The 21,555-nt window shown below is 37.0% G+C and overlaps 1 long non-coding RNA gene across 3 annotated transcripts; it reads right to left on the reverse strand.

Annotated features, from left to right (window-relative positions):
• Positions 1 to 1,300: 1,300 nt before the first annotated feature.
• Positions 1,301 to 15,902, reverse strand: LOC105475957 (uncharacterized). 3 transcript variants are annotated; one of them, XR_011606812.1, is made up of 4 exons: positions 10,788 to 15,902; positions 6,455 to 10,347; positions 3,052 to 3,180; positions 1,301 to 1,853 (listed from the first exon to the last, which is right to left on the reverse strand). It is a non-coding gene; the product is annotated as an uncharacterized lncRNA (long non-coding RNA). The 3 variants fall into 3 exon arrangements; XR_983737.2 differs by having other exon boundaries at positions 6,455 to 6,589; positions 7,043 to 15,902; XR_011606811.1 differs by having other exon boundaries at positions 6,455 to 15,902.
• Between the last annotated feature and the right edge of the window lie 5,653 nt (positions 15,903 to 21,555).

Raw genomic sequence — 21,555 nt, forward strand, 5'->3', positions numbered from 1 at the left:
AGAAAGGAAGTCAAACTATCTCTGTTTGCAGACAACATGACTCTATATTTAAAAAACCCCATAGTCTTGGCTCAGAAGCTCCATAGCTGATATACAACTTCAGCAATGTTTCAGGATACAAAATCAATGTACAAAAGTCATTAGCATTCCTATACACCAATAGCAGTCAATACGAGAGCCAAATCAGAAAGGTAAATTCCATTCCCAATTGCCACACAAAGAATAAAATACGTAGGAATGAAGCTATCCAGGGAGCTGAACTATCTCTACAATGAGAATCACAAAACACTGCTCAAAGAAAATGATTGGTTATGAAAAAGTTAATTTACATCTAATATGTTATGACTCCACGTTACCACAAATCCTAATCAAACATTCTAAACATGTCAGTGAAAAATATAACCAATTAGGAATTTGGAGTAATGGAGTTTCAAAGGAGCCAATTTCCCAGTACATTCTGATATGGTTTGAATACATGTCCTTGCCAAATCTCATGTTGAATTGTAATCTCCCAGTGTTGGAGATTGGACCTGGTGGGAGGTGTCTGAATCATGCGACCAGATCCCTCGTGCTGTCACTCTCCTTGCCATAGTGAGTTCTCACAAGATCTGTTTGCTTAAGTGTGTGACCCCTCCTCAACCTTACCCTCCATGACTCCACTCTCTCTCGCCCTGCTTTTGCTATGCAATGTGCAAGCTCCAGGTTGTACTCTGGCCATGACTGAAAGCTCCCTAGAGTTCATGCTAATGTGATCTCAGATGGAGATGAGGAACTTACTGGGAACTGGAGCAAAGCTCATTCTTGCTATGCTTTAGCAAAAAGACAAGTAGCATTTTGCTCCTCCCCTACAGGTCTGTGGAATTCTGAACTTGAGAGAGATAATCTTAAATTAGAACTTAGTTTAAAAGAGAAGCAGAATATAAAAGTTTGGAAAATATGCAGTCTGATGATGTGATGGAAAAGAAAAACCATTTTCTTATGCAAATTTCAGCAGCCAGTTTGAATTTCTCTTCTAAGTAACCAGCAGCAGAATGTTAATCACCGGGACAATAGGGAAAATGTCTTCAGGGCATGTCAGATGTGAGTCTTCCTCCTCCACCATGACTTTAAGTCCCCTGAGGCCTACTAAGCCATGTGGGATTGTGAATCAATTAAACTTCTCCTTTATAAATTACCCAGTTTCAGGTATATCTTCATAGCAGTGTAAGAACAGACTAATACATCATTTTCAATACGAGAGCCAACATTAGAAAAGCTTGATACAAACTTGAGGTCAATAAAAATTAACTGTGTCATTGTCAGTTAAACTAGTTCTTATGTTCTATATATAGCAGTTTTATAACATACTGAACTGTATACTTCCTTATATGATTTCTCGTTGTTTTCGATTATTAATAATCTTGGTCCCATATTTTATAGAAATGTCTAAACTAAATATTAAGGAAGAAGAATACTGTGATAAAGAGCATAGTTGAAGTCTTTAACAGATTTGGGATTTATGAAAATTTGACCACTGAGTAGATTTACAACTCTGAGTGATTTATTCAAATTCTTTGAGTTTCGTCTATAAAATAAAACAAAAACACACAAGATAATGTATAATTGCTTTGGAGCACATAGCAGGTAAGGTAAGGATTCAGAAGCGTTAGTCAAGAAAATGACGATGATTATACTGAAGATGATGCTGGTGGTTGCTCTAAACGCCTTACATTATCTCCAAGAGAGTCATTTCACATCATTCTCCATCATGTTTTCTGCCCTCGGAAGCTGAGGCCCATATGGAATAACTCTATGGTTTCCCATGCCCTCTTATGCCCTCTTAGCTGTGGTCAATAGGGGGCACCGGTAGTACACTGGAAGGAGAAAAATAAAAGTGAGTTCTAGCTATTTATTATTTTGACTCCCACCTTGCAGTGCCTAGGAGTTACTACAAACCTTCTGTTAGTAATCTCAGGGCGTTCCATTATCCCTATTGTTTCTCTACACCTGACAGCACTTTCATCTATAACTTTTGAAATGAGTTCTTTTAACTTTTCCCAAAATTACCCATATGTGTGTTTTTTCTGTTTTCTACCAGGGCTTTGACTGGTACAGTTATTAATTATGATGATGATGACTGTTATTGTTGATGCCACAATGATTTATGTAGAGGCACAAATTATGTCTTACATACTCTTTTTCTTAAAGCCCACAGCACTATTAAAATAGAATGCCGATATAAAACAAAAGCAGTGAACTCTTGTGTTTACCTTTGATTGCTATTAATGTTAATTCATCAAGGTCACTTCATAAAAAGTTGTACATGTCAATTAATGACAACAAGCACATCAAACCAGAAGCATTAATGGTCAGCAAACTTAGGAATATCATCATTTTTATACTGAGGTTTGTAATATTGCCTCAGAACAGTACTTTATAACCAAATGTCTCCTAATTCAGTGTCTTCTAGAAGTTTGAAATCTTGAAAAAAATTCCATTAAGTGCAACAAATCTTAACATAAAATTAAATAGTTGATAAACCTCTCCTATTGCAATTGTTAGCTTAGGGTTCTCAAGAGATTTGGTTTTGAAATTAGATACAATCACTTTTCTGACAAAGAATATCACACCAATTTAATAAAACTTTCACAGACTGGACCAAACAATATACACACCAAAGAGATCAGTTCTCAAAGTTTGGTCTTCAAGTTTCATAACTTTTTATTTCGGTAGAATAGCAAAAGTTTCTTAAATTCTGGCATTCTTCTTAGTTTGGGGAGCACCTTCTTTTAAACAGGCCAAAAGTCCTTTAGTAGCTAAAGAATTAGGCCTGTAAGTTTTATGTGGTCATATAATTTATCCCCCTACCTGGGACACTTTTGAGAGTATCAGGAGAGATTAATAATAATTACACGGGGCAACAGTTTTAAACAGTGACTGTACGAAGAAAATTGTGATGTTTGATCACTCTATTAAGTTTCATCTGAATTGATAAAATAGTTTTTCCTTAAATTTCAAGTTCGTTCTTCCTGTTAGTTGTGCAGTTCCCCAGAATGTCTCCCCTTAGGGTACCTTTTACAATTTTTCCATAGGATTTTTGTTTGTTTGTTTGTTTGTTTGGAGAATTTATGTGAGAATTAGCTCCTGGGAGTGCTTAACAATATTCTCGGTGCTTCTGTTACTCTTTTCAGTAGGCAGGAGCTAAAAAAAAAAAATAATAATAACGAAATCTGTTGGAGTAAATAACATACAAGTATTTTTTTCTTTGTAATGATAAATTTTTTCCCAAAATGCCTACGTTCCAAATGAAAGCATCTCAAAAACAGATTTGAAACAAGATCATGTTCTTTACAGGGACATGGGTGGAGCTGGAAGCTATCATCCTCAGCAAACTAATGCAGGAACAGAAAACCAAATACCACGTGTTCTCACTTACAACGGGGAGCTGAATGATGAGAACACATGGGCACATGGTGGGGAACAACACACACTGAAGCTTGTGGAAGTGTGGGGGCTGGGAGGAGGAAGAGCATCAGGATGAATAGCTAAGGAATGCTGTTCTTAATAGCTAGGTGATGGGATTATTGGTGCAGCAAACCACCATGGCATATGTTTACCTATGTAACAAACCTGCACACCTTGCACATATACCTCTGAACTTAAAAGTTGGAAATTAAACAAAATAATAAGTGAAAAAATAAAAATAAAGCAAGCATCTATAAACAGATTTGAATATGCTGAAGCTTTCATTGAGATATTTCTTATTTCTTTCAAATCTGTTAGAAAAATATCAAAATCAATAGTATGATATAGAGAATGTTCTTTTAAATATGTAAAAGTAGCTGATTATAAAATTTTAAAATTTGAAATTTATCTGTAAAGGTAACATGGATGATAAGAATGTCATATACCAAATTTTCTGTCTGCAGCAGTATAAACTGATTGAGACAATAACCTTCAATATGCGAGTCTGTAATACAACTAAATACAGAATATAGCATTGAAAAGTCTATTAATGCTATTAACCTGAAGTGAATTAATATAATAACCTTGTAAGCACTTATACTTCAATCAGAATATGAACATATTTTATGTCATTTCATGGTCCTATTTTAAAGCAACAAATCATTATCTATGTATTGCTTTTTGATGATTAAAGTTTAAATGGGTGAGCTAAATTCCACTGAGCTTTATGAAACCTTAAAAACTAAATATTGAATAATAGCTCTAAGCTGTTTGTAAATAAAAACACTCAGAAGCAAAGATCTTTCACTGCAGCTTATAGCAGGATTTGGGGCTATAATGCAGAGTAAAATCTATATATGCAGTGAACAAATATTATGATCACTATCAGACATTCTAGTAAGGCTTAAGGAATTTAAAAATAAGTGCCTTTTTAAGTAAATATAGAAAAAAACTTTTAAAATTTTGCAAAGTAAAATGGTGTTCTAGTTACATCATTTGCAGCAACATGGATGTAACTGGAGGTCATTTTGTTAAGTGAAATAAAGTAAAAACTAAAAGATAAATTTCTCACATCCTCACTTTTTGTGGGAGCCAGAAAGGTTGCTCTCCTGGAGGTAGAGAATGGAATGACAGACAGCAGAGGCTGGGAAGAGTGAGTGGGTGGAAGAGGGGATTAAGGAGTGTTGGTTTTTTGATACGAATATACAGTTAGATAGAAGAAATAAGTTCCTTTTTTTTTTTTTTTTTTTTTGAGACGGAGTCTCACGCTGTTGCCCAGGCTGGAGTGCAGTGGCGCGATCTGGGCTCACTGCAAGCTCCGCCTCCTGGGTTCACGCCATTCTCCTGCCTCAGCCTCCTGAGTAGCTAGGACTACAGGCGCCCGCCACCGCGCCCGGCTAATTTTTTGTATTTTTAGTAGAGACGGGGTTTCACTGTGGTCTCGATCTCCTGACCTTGTGATCCGCCCGCCTCAGCCTCCCAAAGTGCTGGGATTACAGGCTTGAGCCACCGCGCCCGGCCATAAGTTCCTTTTTTTTTTTTCAAGATGGAGTCTTGCTCTGTTGCCCAGGCTGGAGTGCAGTTGCACAACCTCAGCTCACTGCAACTTCCACCTTCTGGGGTTCAAGTGATTCTTCTGCCTCAGCCTCCCAAGTATCTAGGACTACAGGTGCCGGCCACCATGCCCGACTAATTTTTTGTGTTTTTATTAGAGACGAGGTTTCCCCACGTTGGCCAGGCTGGTCTCAAATTCCTGGCCTCAAAGGATCCACCCACCTCAGGCTCCCACAGTGCAGGGATTACAGGCATGAGCGTCACTGAGCCCAGCCAGAATACATAAACTCTAATGTTCAATAGCAGAGTAGGGTGACCATAGTTGGCAACAATGTATTATATATTTCAAAGTAGCTAGAAGAGAACTTGAAATATATCCAACACATGGAAATAATAAATACTTAGGTGATGTATACCCCAAATTCCCTGATTTGATCATTACACATTATATGCATGTAACAAAATCTTACATGTATTCCATAAATATATAGAATATTAAGTATCACCAATATTTGTAAATTATGAGTTAAAAGAATTATAGACGGCCGGGCGCGGTGGCTCAAGCCTGTAATCCCAGCACTTTGGGAGGCCGAGACGGGCGGATCACGAGGTCAGGAGATCGAGACCATCCTGGCTAACACAGTGAAACCCCGTCTCTACTAAAAATACAAAAAAAACTTAGCCAGGCGAGGTGGCAGGCGCCTGTAGTCCCAGCTACTCGGGAGGCTGAGGCAGGAGAATGGCGTGAACCCGGGAGGCGGAGCTTGCAGTGAGCTGAGATCCGGCCACTGCACTCCAGCCTGGGTGACAGAGCGAGACTCCGTCTCAAAAAAAAAAAAAAAAAAAAAAAAAAGAATTATAGACTAAATAAACAAATTAATAAATTCAAGTCAGTATCTGAGAGATAAAAGCATGTGATATGATATGGAAACACTGACATTTGCTAATATGTATTGAACAATTACAACATGCCAAGTATATTAATCAACTTTTCACAACAGTCCTGGAGGTAAAAATATTTCTATCATTTCTGAATTGGGAAAAATTGTTTTATTTGTTTTAATTTACCTTACTCATAGCAAGATTCATAATTAAGAGAGTGAGAGCCTGAATATGTGCTTTGTGAGTCTAAATCATGAAGTCTAAACTACTAAGTTGTAATGCCTCACCAAATACACACTATGAGATCGAATTCAGCTGAATAATGCCTAAGATAGATCTTGAAAAATGAATAGAACCTCACCAGGTAATGAACTTGTTGGGGGTACAATTATTTTTGAGAATGGAAGCAGTTAACACAACATACATGTCCAGCATAAATATTTTAATTCAGGTATTATGTGACATAATTATAGTCACCTACATTTGTTATGCTGCTTTATTTAATAAAAAAGCTCCTGTCATATGGGATTTCGTATTTTTTCAAATCTTTCATAGCTTCCACTGAGTAACTTACCCTCCTGAGAAAGACAGCCAGAATGATATGGTGAGAAACACATATATCCACATAAGCACAATAGTCTGACACTAATTTATTTATCTTTGTGTGTTCACATAAACTGTTATGAAGCCAGATGTATACTGGACACACCTAAGTGTTATAGAAAAAAATGAGTTAATAAAGGGAAAATATTTCATAGTTTGAAGCACCCTAAATTAGCAACCTAGTACATTGTTCCTCTGATAAATGAATTCCTTCTCAATTAAGTGATTAGAGTCATGCATTGAAGAATTTCTTTTAAATGTCAGAATGAGAAATATGTATGCTTTTTTAGAACAATTTTATCAGTAAAGATTTTAAATGGAAAAAGTACAATGTCATAGTTTAAACTTAGATGAAAAAAATTAATAGAAGTGCTACTTTGAAATAAATTTTGTTGGAAAGATAGAATCTGCAATATTGGATAGTATTCCTAGAAATGGGAAGAAAGAAAGGACAATGTATGAAGCATTTAAAAAATAGAATTAACCAATTTTGCTGAGTGATTAGGTGTAGACACAATTGGGAACAGAAGAAAACTTTAATATTTTGAAACTAGGTTACCAGGAGCTTGGTGGAGATACTAGTAGACATGCACAGATGAATTCATTTGGGGACTCGCTGAATTTGAAACTTCACTTGGAATAGCATCCAGCTGTGTGTTTTCTAGGAAGCCAAAGTTTTGCTGGCAATTAGTAACTTTTATAAGAATAAAAATGTAAAGGGATTCTGTGGTAAAAACGTCATGGAAAATTTGAGCCTCGTGAAAGGTACTTTTTGGTAGGACTTCTCAGGACCTTTAATGTTGTCATATGTATCACATCTACCTAAGAGGAGAATGAGCTCCTAACTGCCGACACTTTTTTCCAGTGTATTTTCTGGAAGAAAAAAAAGAATAAGAAAGATATTTTTACAGAGATGAAAAAAAAATTGCCTTAGGTAAGATGAACTCACTGTGGGAAACCAAAGATTAGTAGGAGCAGGGGTCACTGCATGTGTACAGGACTCTTCTGGTGGAAGCCTGCTGTATTGGGATGGAAAGAACATGACCTTCAGAAGAAAAGATGTCTTGTATCTTGCCTCAGTCACTTTGTAAGTATCAGCTGGGTAAGTATCTAGCTCCTCTTAGCCTTCTTTTCCATGCGCTTTTTGTTGAAAGTGATTTGTGGAATGTATATCTCTCAAAGTGGATCAAAGTTATTATTATAATACAGTCAAAAAAGAGAAAAAGGATCATATATTTTTCTACTGCTTTATCAAATGGTGTTTTTTTTTTTCTTTCAAGCCATTCTTGTCCACTTTCAATATAAATGATTTTAGGAATTAAATTTTATCTTTCCATAGATATTTGAAATGTGGATTTGGATTGGACTTTCTATATGTTAGAGATTCTCTGTTGGTTTCTCCAAATCACTCATCAGCTTTTTCCACCCTGCCCTGTGTTCCTGGAAGACTGAACTTTGTGTACTGCATCAATAAGCTTCTTTGCTCTCTGTCCTCCTATTGATTCTACCCGTAGAATTAACTGTCAGAAAATGAGTATGGGAGACAATAATAGTCAGAGCCACAGTTTGACTGCTTCCCTACACCAAGGGCCACAACTTCCATACAATAGCTCTCCTCTAGAGCTATTCTCAGTATTCTGGATCCTTGTTCCCTCACTTTTCTTTTTCAGGCCTTGAGCTCATAACAGCTCCATGCTATTGCTTGGAAGTGTAGTTCATTATCTCATTTGTTTCCCTTAACTTGGCCCATAACTTTATCAACAATTGTGTATTTTCTTAATTAAATTTTTGTAATTATCCTTTTATATGTCTCATCTGTTTCCCCCAAGGACCATGACTGATATAAATGGGGAATATATGTTTTTATACACAAAGCCATTCCGTATTTAGATAAAATTCCATTTATTTGTGATGTTATAAGATTAAATTTCTTATCAATCCATACTGATTCCTATTTCTCTAACACTAGTGGTGAGGTCTAGCCAGGCCAATTCTTTTGATGAAGCCACGTGTTTTTAGCTCTGATGAGCTCATCTAGCCTACCATGTCAGTTTATTTGTTATAGATGATAAAACTGACACATAGGAATACTAAGTAATATTTGTTTAAGGTCTTACTATTTGTGTCATCACGAAAAAATTTTTTCTTATCTATGAACTCTGAATTATTATTTTACCTAATTAATAGGTTTGTTGAGTAAATTAAATATATAACACATTGAAATTGCTTATAACAGTGCTGTATTAGATTTCTCCAGAGAAAGAGAAGCAACAGGGGGGATGAGAGAGAGAGAGAGAGAGAGAGAGAGAGAGAGAGAGAGATACAGCTAGAGATACAGATATAGAGATAGAGATATTTATTTTCTCTATGAATGAGGAATTGTATAATTGGAATTGACTCACTCAGTTATGGGGCTGAGGAGTCCTATGATATGCCATCTGAAAGCTGAAGAACTAGGAAAGCTAGTGGTGAATTCAGTTTGTATCTGAAGGCTCAGCAACCAGGAGTTTTTATGCCTGGGGGCAGAAGAAGATGTCCAGCTCAAGAAAAGAGATAGAAATTTACCTTCCTCAAGTCTGTTCTAACACTGCTATAAATAATATTACCTGAGACTGGGTAATTATAAAAGGAAGAGGTTTATAAAGGGAAGAAGTTTAATTGACTCACACTTCTGCAGGCTTGACAGGAAGCATGGCTAGGAGGCCTCAGGAAACCTACAATAATGGCAGAAGATGAAGGGGAAGTGGGTACCTTCTTCATAAGGTGGCAGGAGAAAGTGAGTGCAGGCAGGGGAAATGCCAGATGCTTATAAAACCATCAGATCTCATGAGAACTCACTCACTATCACAAGGACAGCATGTGGAAAACTGCTGGCATGATCCAATCACTTCCCTCCCTCAACACGTGGGGATTACAGGTCCCTTCCTCAAAACATGGGGATTATAACTTGAGATGATATTTGGGTGGGGACACAGAGCCAAACTGTGTCACGCAGCCTCTTAGTTTTATTTCAGTGTGCCCTCAACAGATTGAATGATGCCTGTCCATATCGGTGAGGGAGGAACTCTTTACTCAATCTACTGATTCAAATGCAAATCTCTTCCAGAAACATTCTCACAGTCATATCTAAAAATAATGTTTTACCAGCTATTGGAGCATTCCTTAGCCTCATCAAGTTGACACATAAAATTAAGTGTCATAACTGCTGTGGGTATAGTACATTGCATAGAATTATTAGCTGCTTTATTTCTTCTTGTTTTTTATTATTATTGTTACTTTGCTATTATTATTACTCCAATGAGAACAGATATGCCACTGGATACGTCAGTTCTCTAAAACCCTGTAACTTCCAGTGAAATGTTCAGCCTAGACAGATCAACCACAGTATTCTAATATTCTATCAAGGTTAATTCCACGAGTCTCCATATGCTTGCTTACCTTAATCAATACTAGAAACCAAGACCTCTCAATTTATGTATCTTCACCTGGAATATTATTCTCATAGAATATTTTATTTCTCACATTCCAATTTAATTTTCTACACTCTTAATTGTACCACATGAAACTCAGTTTATCATTAGTAAACACTTAGATATCCTTCAAACCTTTCATCCCATTCCAACTCTTCTTCAACTGCTTTGTAAGCTTAAGCCCATTAAAATTCATATACACACATACACACACAAATAGGCTCACAATCAAGCAATGTTGGGGCTGATGAGTACAAAATTGCAGGGTTGGCCAACAGGCTGAAACCTGAAGCAGAATTTCTATGTTAAAGTCTTGCAGAAGTCCTTTTTCACTGGGAATCTCAGTTTTTGCTCTTAACGCCTTCACAGGATTTCTTGAGTTGCACCTACACAACTGAGAATAATCTTCTTTATTAAAGCAAACCATTGCAAATGTTAATCACATCTACAAAATACCTTTGCAGAAACATCTAAGCCAGTATTTGACTGAAAAACTGGGCATCATTGCCATAGCATAGCCAAGTTATCATGTAAAATCAACAATCACACATCATTAAATATTTTTCTACAGTTTTAAATCTAGAAAGAGCCCAACCCCAGTTTATTGTAACTATGTGTTAACTATATGTCCCCAGTAAGGTCATGCTTCCAATCACCAAGTTAAATGTTTTAGATTCCCCTTCTTATCATAAACTTTTGACATACACTCTTACCCTCACCCCCACTTTTAGCTGATAAACATGATAAACTTCAGTAAGCTAAATAAGTAATCATAAATAATTTCCTTTATTTTCTTATCGCTAAATCTACTAAGTTGCTAGTATTTGTATTTACATTCTTTGCTTTCCTTTCCAGGATGATGGATGGAAGAATATCACCTATTTCAATTAATATCCAATTCTTCCTCTTGTGATCTGCAGTTGATTAACTCTTGTCTCCTCGGGGAGTTTGTTCTGGCAACTGAATTAGTGTTCTCATGAATTATCAGTTCTCTCTTTCCAGTGGGCATCTCCATCAAATGTGCTAATACCTCCTTACTTAAGAACAAACAGAAACAAAACACAAAAAGTGAAACCAAATACAAATAAGAATATTTTTATGACACAGAAAATATTTTTATGCTTCTGCAGTGTTAGATATTTCCGAGCAAATTTTACCAAAACTTGAGACCTGAGATGAAAGATAAGCCTAGACAGTGAGAACATCGAAGAGATTTATCTTCCTCAAGGTGTTTACATTTCAAGGAATATAAACCTTGAGTTGTAAACTAAGTGATACACAGTTGACTTTCCCCCAGAGACAATTTATATTCCAAAGAATAAGAATCTTGGATTCTTGATTCTCCTTTTGTTTCCAAAGATAATTTATTTACAGTAGGAAGTAATATTTTTGTCTTCCTCTCCCAGGAAGAGAGTGAGACAGGGTGCTTATAAGTGCTCAGATTCATATTTCTGGGAGTCTTCACCTACAGTGAAGTGTAGGATGAACTACTGCTGTCATTGTGCAATTCCAAAAAAGGAAAACTAAAAAGTTTTATATTATTGTTGAATAGAATAAAATATATTAAATCAATAATAAAGAAAAGTAATTTTAATTATTTTAGACATGTCAATGATGAATCAAATTTATTGGTTTGTTCATACATTCCTATTCAATTTATCACACAAATATTAATGTCCAGTTAATTGTTTCATCATTTAAAAATTCATTGTCATATTATTGCTTGTTAGGTATCTTCAGAAATAAATGTTAGTTCAGTGATTTTTACAGTACAAGAAATAAATAATATGACTAGAATTTTGACTAATGACTTCTAAAAAGAAAAAAAATTGGAATATAAATTATAACTAAATAGCCTGTAATGACACAGTCTCAGATACCTCTGATATTTATAACAAACTATTATTGTTAGTAAAAAGATATATACTAGAGATAAAGTGAAAAAAGAAAAAAAGAAAACATTATAGTAGGAATGCAGTAGACTTGTTCATATTAGTTTCAAATTCAGGTATTTTTTAAAAATACATGTATATAAGGCCAGGCGCGGTGGCTAAAGCCTGTAATCCCAGCACTTTGGGAGGCCGAGACAGGCAGATCACGAGGTCAGGAGATCGAGACCATCCTGGCTAACACGGTGAAATCCCGTCTCTACTAAAAAATACAAAAAACTAGCCGGGCGAGGTGGCGGGCACCTGTAGTCCCAGCTACTCGGGAGGCTGAGGCAGGAGAATGGCGTAAACCCGGGAGGCGGAGCTTGCAGTGAGCTGAGATTCGGCCACTGCACTGCAGCCTGGGCGGCAGAGCGAGACTCCGTCTCAAAAAAAAAAAAAAATTAAAAATACATGTATGTAAATAATATAAATATGGAGATAATTATCTATCAGCATAGATAGATGGCTTGCAAATATTGACTCTTTCAGCTTGTTAGGTGATTGTCAAAAATAATGAATTTACTGCTTTAAAAGAAAAACTGGTGCTGGCTGCATCAGTGTAAAGAACGGCTTTTCAAAAACACACTGAAAAACTTGAGGCGATCACATTTCTAGCTACCATTCTTGTCACATCCCAGGTGGAGACTTTCTTCCATCTAGCCTATCATTTAAAAACCATGCAATTACACATCAGTGTAGACAGTTTTTATGTAAACATATTATAATTTATAGAAGAGGAAGAATTGATATTTTGAGGACTGGAATGTATCTCTTTATTTTAGAGTAATTTTGAGTGGTTTATTTGCTTGTGTGATTGACTTTCAATTCATGGTTACATCTGGTATCTGAGCTCTGATTCACTGTTTAAAAATAAAATACATTTCTGTACTATTCACTGTACTAGTTATCATCATTTATAATCACTTACTTTGATGACAAATTAAATGAGGTGGATTAATATTTCCTATAAAAGATGGATGAGTGAGTAGACATTTATTACCTTCTTCTTCCAAACTACCATCAAAATCACACAAAACACACAAATCAAGAATGAAATTATAACAATGCCCACAACAGGATAAGATGATATCAGTGGATCAAAATTTGAAAATATGTCTAAATGAAAATAAGATGGAATCATAGTGACAAAGATTGAATTGAGAACATGTAAACCAAAAGAGGTAGAAGAGAATCCTATGGGAGGGAGGTGAATCTGTCCAATCTCATTGTTATTCCACACTACAATTTTTTCCTTCCTTACTGATCACAGACATTTAAAGTAAAATCAAGGCATGGACAAGAAGAAAAGTGGGACAAATGTAGTTACTGACCCTAGAGAAAACAAAGAAACTAAGATTTTATTAATAGCATGGAGACCATCTCTGCTCTAGAGTGCCGTTTTCTTTTTTCTCTATGCTTTTCTCTGAAAGTTGGTGATATGGTTTGGCTCTGTGTCCTCAATCAAATCTCATCTCAAATTTTAATCCCCACTTGTTGAGGAAGGGACCTGGTGGCAGGTGATTAGGTCATGGGAGTGGTTTCCCCTATGCTGTTCTCATGATACTGAGTTCTCATGAGATCTGATGGTTTAAAAGCGTTTGACACTTTCCTCCTTGTTCTCTATCTCCCGCCTCCACGAACCATGTGCCTTGCTTCCCCTTTGCCTTCTGCCATAATTATAAGTTTCCTGAGGCCTCCACAGTCACACAGAACAGTCAATTAAACCTCTTTTGCTTATAAATTACCCAATCTCAGTAGTATCTTTATAGCAGTGTGAGAACAGACTAATAAAGGAAACTGATACTAAGAGTGGGGTACTGCTATAAAGATAACTTGAAAATGTGGAAACATCTTTGGAACTTGGTACAGGCAGAGGTTGGAACAGTTTGGAGGGCTCAGAAGAAGACAGGAAGATGAGGGAAAGTTTGGAACTTCCTAGAGACTTGTTGAATGGTTTTGACCAAAATGCTGATAGTGATATGGACAATGAAGTCCAGGCTGAGGTGGTCTCAGATGGAAATGAGGAACTTATTGGTAACTGGAGCAAAGGTCATTCTTGCTACACATTAGCAAACAGACTGATGGCATTTTTCCTCTGCCTTAGAAATCTGTGGAACTATGAACTTGAGAGAGATGATTTAGGGTATCTGGCAAAAAAAATTTTTAAGCAGCAAAGCATTCAAAAGGTGACCTGGCTTTTCCTGAAAGTGTACAGTAATATGTGTTCACAAAGAGATTATGTGAAATTGGAACTTATGTTTAAAAGGGAAGCAGAGCATAAAAGTTTGGAAAATTTACAGCCTGACTATTCAGTAGAAAAGAAAAACCCATTTTCTGGGGAGAAATTCAAGCTGGCTGTGGAAATTTGCCTAAGTAATGAGGAGCCAAATGCTAATCACCAAGACAATGAGGAAAATGTTTCCAGGGCATTTCAGGTATCTTCACAGTAGCCCCTCCCCTCATAGGTCCAGAGGTCTAGGAGGACACATGGTTTCCTGAGCCAGCTATAGGGCACTGCTCCCCTGTGCAGTCTTGGGATATGGCACCCTGTGCCCCAACCACTCCAGTTCCAGTTGTGGCTAAAGGGGCCAAAGTACAGCTCAGACCATTCCATCAGAGGGTGCAAGCCCCAAGCCTTGGTTTCCACAAGGTGTTGGTTTTGTGGGTGGGCAGAAGACAAGAGTTGAGGTTTGGGAACTGCCACTATATTTCAGAGGATGTATAGAAACACCTAGATATACAGGCAGAAAGAAGTCTGCTGCAGAGGCAGAGCCCTCATAGAGAACCTCTACAAGGGCAAATCAGTGGGGAAATGTGGGGTCAGAGCCCCCACAGAGAGACCCCACTAAGGTAGTGCTTAGTGGAGCTGTGAGAAGAAGGCCACCATCCTCCAGCCCCCAGAATGGTAGGCTCCAATGACAGCTTCCACTGTGTGACTGGAAAAGCTGCAGACACTCAACAGCAGCTGGTGAAATCAGCCAAAGGGCCTGTGTACTGCAGAGAGCTATGGGGGTCGACAGAGCTGCCCAAGGCCATAGGAGCCCACCCCTTGCATTAGCATGCCTTGGATGTAAAATATGAAGTCAAAAGAGATTATTTTAGAGTCTTAAGTTTTAATGCATGCCCTGCTGTGTTTTACACTTGCATGGGGCCTGTAGCCCCTTTGTTTTGGCCAATTTCTCCCATTTAAAACAGAAACATTTACCAATGCCTGTATCCCCACTATATCCTGGAAGTAATAAGTTGCTACAATTTTACAGGCTTATAGGTAGAAGGGACTTGCCTTGTCGCAGATGGGATTTTTGACTTGGACACTTGGGCTAATACTGGAGTGAATTAAGACTTTACTGGACTATTGAGAAGGCATGATTGGTTTTGAAATGTGAAAAGGATATGAGATTTGGGAAGGGCCCAGGGTAGAATGATATAGTTTGGCTCTGTGTCCCCACCCAAACTCATCTCAAATTGTAATTCCCACATGTTGATGGAGGGACCTGATGGGAGGTGATTTGTTCATGGGGGTGTTTTCCCCTATGCTGTTCTCATAGTGAGTGAGTTCCCATAAGATCTGATGGTTTAAAAGCGTTTGGCAGTTCCTCCCTCACATTCTCTCTCTCTCCTGCTGCCATGTAAGATGTGCCTTGCTTCCCCTTTCTCTTTTGCCATTATTGTACATTTTCTGTGGCCTCCTCAGACATTCACAACTATGAGTCAATTAAACTTCTTTTGTTTTACCCAGTCTTACATAGTATCTTTACAGCAGCGTGAGAATGAAGTAATACAAATGGCAGATGCCTAATGGGGAAAAAATGTCCAAGAATGTAAGGCCAATGCTGCTAAAGTGTATGTGTATATACTGAGATATTAATTTTACTTCTAGTACATATTACATACAGATACGGTATAATGATGGTTCACTGTTAATTTGTGGTCTCTATAAATACATTCATGAAATTCTCATCAAAGATTAAATAAAATAATACCTGAATTCTGGTTTTCTATGTCGATACTATTTATAATTTTGTTTACTGAGTACTTACTAAAGGCAATGGCTAAACTGTAGGTGATTAACAACTTATCATCATCACAATACTTATTAATATATTTTTAAAATATTCTAATATATGAAATACCTTACTAAATTCTAGGCATTGCTTAAAGCAGTCAAGATTTTGGTAAGCAAACAGTAACTGGTCTTTAGAAAGTATATAGCAAAAAGAACAAGACATAAACAGCAAATATTCAGTTAGTAAGACTGATATAAAAAAATTACAGAATAATTGGCTAGAAAGCAATGGAATGTAACTATATGAAGAGTAGTGATCTACCTGCTAAGTAGGAAGACTCATGTTATGTTATGTCATGATATGTGAGTTGACCCTGAACCAATGAGAGGAGGGAGCTATATGAGGATTATGGAGGAGATGGGGAAAGATGCTTTCCAGTCAAAGTGGATAGAAAATTCCAAAGGCTATTGATAGAAAAGAGTTTGGATCATCCCACGGGCAGAAAACAGACCATTTATGTAACCTGTTTCAGGCATACCTTCATCTTCTAGTCAATGAGAAAAATATTGTTTATCATTTAGAGCTTTTGTCAGGATTGAAGATAGGACAGAATGCAGAAGATTTAGTAAGCAGTGGTCTAGCACACATTAAAAGATTTTAAAATGTCAACTCACAATTATCATAAGTTCTTACTTTTATATGGTTTGGCTGTGTCCCCACCCAAATCCCTACTTGAATTGTACCCCCCAGAATTCCCATGTACTGTGGGAGGGACCCAGGGGGCGGTAATTAAATCATGGGGTCTAGTCTTTCTTGTGTTATTCTTGTGACAGTAAATAGGTCTATGAGATCTAATGGGTTTATCAGGGGTTTCTGCTCTTGATTCTTCCTCATTTTATCATGCTGCCACTATGTAAGAAGTGCCTTTCTTCTCCCGCCATGATTCTGAGGCCTCCCCAGCCATGTGGAACTGTAAGTCCAATTAAACCTCTTTTTTTGCCTAGTCTCAGGTATGTCTTTATCAGCATCATGAAAACAGAAGTAAATTGGTACCAGTAGAGTGAGGTGTTGCTGAAAAGATATGCAGAAATTGGAAGCAACTTTGGAGCTGGGTAATAGGCAGAGGTTGGAACAGTTTGGAGGGCTCAGAAGAGGAGAGAAAAATGTGGGATTGCTTGGAACCTCCTAGATAATTGTTGAATGGCTTTGACAGAAATGCTGATGGTGATATGAGCAATAAGGTCCAGGCTAGGGTGGTCTCAGATGGAGATGAGAAACTTGTTGGGAACTGGAGCAAAGGTGACCTTTGTTATGTTTCAGCAAAGAGACTGATAGAATTTTGCCCCTGTCCTACAGTTGTGGAACTTTGAACTTGAGAGGGACGATTTAGGATATCTGGTGGAAGGAATTTCTAAGTAGCAAAGCATTCGAAAGTTGACTTGGTTACTGTTAAAATCATTCCATTTTAAAAGTAAAACAGCATAAAAGTTCAGAAAATTTGCAGCCTGGCAATGCAGTAGAAAAGAAAAACCCATTTTTTTGAGGAAAAATTCAAGCCAGCTGCAGAAATCTGAGTAAGTAGCAAGGAGCCTAATGTTAATCCCCAAGACCATGGGGAAAATGTGTCCAGGCCATGTTAGAGACCTTTACAGCAGACCCTCCCACCACAGGCCTGAAAGCCCAGGAGGAAAAAGTGGTTTTGTGGGCCAGACTCAGGGTCCCCATGCTGTGTGCAGCCTAGGGACTTGGTACCTTTTGTCCCAGTCACTCCAGCTGTGGCTGAAAGAAGCAAATGTCGAGCTCTGGCTGTGGCTTCAGAGAGTGAAAGCCCCAAGCCTTAGCAGCTTCCATGCAGTGTTGAGCCTGCAGGTGCACAGAAGTCAAGAATTGAACTTTGGGAACCTCCACTTAGATTTCAGAAGATGTACAGAAACTTCTGGATGCCCAGGCAAAAGTTTGCTGAAGGGGCATGGCCCTCACGGAGAACCTCTACTAGGGTAGTGCAAAAGGGAAATGTGGGGTCAGAGCCTCCATACAGAGTCCCTTTTGGGGCACTGCCTAGTAGAGCTTTGAGAAGAGGTACACCATCCTCCAAACCTCAGAATTGTAGATCCACTGACAGCTTGCACCATGCTCCTGAAAAAACTGCAGACACTCAACATCAGCCCATGAAAGCAGCCGGGAGGGATGCTGTACCCTGCAAAGCCACAGAGACGGAGCTGCCCAAGACCATGGGAACCCACCTCTTGCATCAGCATGACCTGGAATCAAAGGAGATCATTTTGGAGCTTTAAAATTTGACTGTCCTGCTGGATTTTGGACTTGCATGGGCCCTGTAATCCTTTTGTTTGGGCCGGTTTCTCACATTTTGAATGGCTGTATTTACCCAACACCTGTACCGCATTGTATCTAGGAAGTAACTAGCGTGCTTTTGATTTTACAGGTTCATAGGTAGGAGGCACTTGCCTTGTCTCAGATGAGACCTAGGACTGTGGATTTTTGAGTTAATGCTGAAATGAGTTAAGACTTTGGGGGACTGTTGGGAAGCTATCATTGGTTTTGAAATATGAAGACATCAGATTTGGAGAGGCAAAGGGCAGAATAATATGGTTTGGCTGTGTTCCCCCCCAAATCTCAACTTGAATCATATCTCCCTGAATTTTCTTGTATTGTGGGAGGGATCCATGGGGAGATAATTGAATCATGGGGGCCAGTCTTTCCTGTGCTATTCCTATGATAGTGAATAAGTCTCAAGAGATCTGATGGGTTTATCAGGGGTTTCCACTTTTGTTTCTTCCTCATTTTCTCTTGCCGCTACCATGTAACACATAACTTTTTCCTCCCGCCATAATTCTGATGCCTCACTAGCCATATGGAATAAGTCCAATTAAACCTCTTTTTCTTCCCAGTCTCAAGTATGTCTTTATCAGCAGCATGACTAATACATTAGTCAACTACAGTTTATCCCATGATAAAATATTGTATTCTTTATCAAGGTATACCTAACAACATGTAACAATATCAAATCTTTTTGAATTGGGATGATGATGTGGGAGACGCTTATGGCATTACATTTTAAACCAACTGAGTATCTAAAAATAAAAAGTGGGGGGGGGGCATTGGCAATATGGTATATAAATAAAATAAAGGTAAACTTCAGTAAGAGGTCTGGATTCAAATCGAGGCTTTACCACTGATTATCTACTTGCTCTTTGGTCAATTGCTAATTAACATTAGGCTTCAGTTTCCTTTCCGGTAAAAAAATAAATAAATAAATAGTGTAATGATTATGCCCCTTACAAATTTGGTGTAAGGCTTCAAGTGATTTTATTTTTAACATAGCACTTCTATATACTTTCTGTTCATGTTTTTAATTATTTTATTTGTTCACTTTATTTATTTTTAAGATGACCACAACTAGGATGTAAGTTCTCTAAGAAAACATTTTGTCCATTGTGTTTACTTATGTCTCTGGGTACTCAGAATCATGTCTGGTACGTGAAAGTCATTCCATTATATTTATTAAATGATTGAATAAAAGGCTGAATGCTACCCAGTGTGTTTAAATAGTATATCCATAAAATTGAAAATTTCTGTCCTTTTCTTCACAACACTTTAAGCAAGTTTAAATGATCTGAATACAGAATTAGCCTTATGGGTCAGACTGGCAGATGCTGCACTGCTTATGGCACCACACAAATCTTCAGAGCTGTGTAAGTCGGAAGACATGTACAGCAGATGGATACATTCAAGACTGACTGACTAGGTGAACTAGGACCATGAGAGAATCCAGGGTATAAAAAGTTTTATAGACACATTGAGAAAAAGATAGGCTCAATTATGCTCTGAAGAGATACTAATAGAAAACACTTCTTCAAGCAAAATTCAAAATGACATAAGACATTTTGAGAAACATAATTATGAGTTTAAGAGGCAGAATGGTAAACAGTGATTACAAGTAACTATCAAAAGAAAGACTGTTATGTGAGGACTTTCTTGTAAAGGCTACTAATTGCATCAGGTTTTTTAAGTCATGTTCATTCACATTCAATAGCAACACTATAATAAGCACCAACTTCAAACATAAAAGGCATGCATTATGAAAAATCGGTTCTTTCCCTTAGCATAGGTAAGATTAATTACAAGTTCCCAGTAATAGTTCATAGATTTTACTTTAAGGGAACTAGAGATTCTCCATGATTTTTTTTTTTTTTTTTGAACATCTTTCTAGACTTTAAAGAGCAACTGGTCAATTGGAAACTTTCAAAGATAAATCAAGCTTACTAGATTGTTTAACCCTGATATTTCTCCTAAGGTATGTTTTCTACTGCTTATATGTAACAAAATTATTTTGTATGTATTGATACAATTTCAACAAGCTCTGCTTCCCAGAGGGCTTGCATAGCAAAAACCTATTTCATTTTTAGAGCCAGATTATTGGGTTTTAAATGGGATAATATGTTGCTATGATTCTGTGTAGGGCAGTAGAGAAGAAGTAGAAAAGGCCAGTTTGGTTTGAAGAAAGGGGATAATCATTTCCATCTAAAGTTCTATCTAAAATTAAATTTAGTTATTTCTTAGCAAAGAGTTCCTGAATTTCTAGAGTATAATCATCACCTCATCACCATCATGGGGGTCATCATAACTTTTTAATTTACAAAATCCACAAATGCTCTCTGAAAATTATTAAACATGAGTTCATAATAATAAAAAAAAACCATGAAAATTTGCATCCTACCTCGCTCCTCTCCCAATTTCTACTCTTCTAGTGTAACTAGTGTTAAAATTTTAAAGAATGTTTTTCCAGGCTATTTTTGTGTGTGTATATAACCACAGAGAATAAGACTGTTTTCTTTTTTTAATACAAATACAACAAATATGAATTGAGTACTCATTATGTAGCCTGTATTGTCTAAATTATTTAAATGTATTACCTCATTGAATGTGCTAATTTAGTATGTTAATATTTGTGTACTTGTTCAATATATACACATATATGCATATATAATATGTATTTGTAATCTAGTGGATGTTGTTTTTGATGGAATAATTAAAGTTATGGATCAAACTGTGGGACTAATTTACATTTGACAGTTCATGGAAAAATTTTTCCCTAAGAAAAATAGAAACTAATTTCACTTTCATCATCTTCTGATCATACATGTAGAAGTACTTTATCTCATATCTTCAGCAATGCTGGACACTATCAATATTTTGTCATATTTTCCAACATGATGGTTTTAAATATGACTTTTTTGGAGTTTTTTGTCCACTTACATATTGGAAATGTTAACCCTTAGTTATATATGTTATAAATATTTCTCGTCAGCCTATTTTGTGTTTATTCTTGGATTGCTTTTTATTGAAACCTTCACACTGCCACAAAAATGAATACAAACTCCTATATTTGATACCAAATTTGTTTTGACCTCTTTAGGAGCCTTTGAAATGGTCATGGCTCAGACCTATGCTGTTTTGTTCTGGGAGACACAGAAGTTCTCTTTGTGTCCTGTTGTCTAAGATGGTCCTATAATAACCCAAGAAAATAAAAATTTTACCAAGAAGATAAAAGTCTTATATCTGAGAATGTACCTCCTTAGCCCTGACTGTGAAAACTTCTAATTACAATAACTCATTAAATATAATATAAACTTAGTGGATTTT

Source organism: Macaca nemestrina, chromosome 8, assembly GCF_043159975.1.
Source record: "Macaca nemestrina isolate mMacNem1 chromosome 8, mMacNem.hap1, whole genome shotgun sequence".
In the NCBI taxonomy this organism is placed as follows: Eukaryota; Metazoa; Chordata; class Mammalia; order Primates; family Cercopithecidae; genus Macaca; species Macaca nemestrina.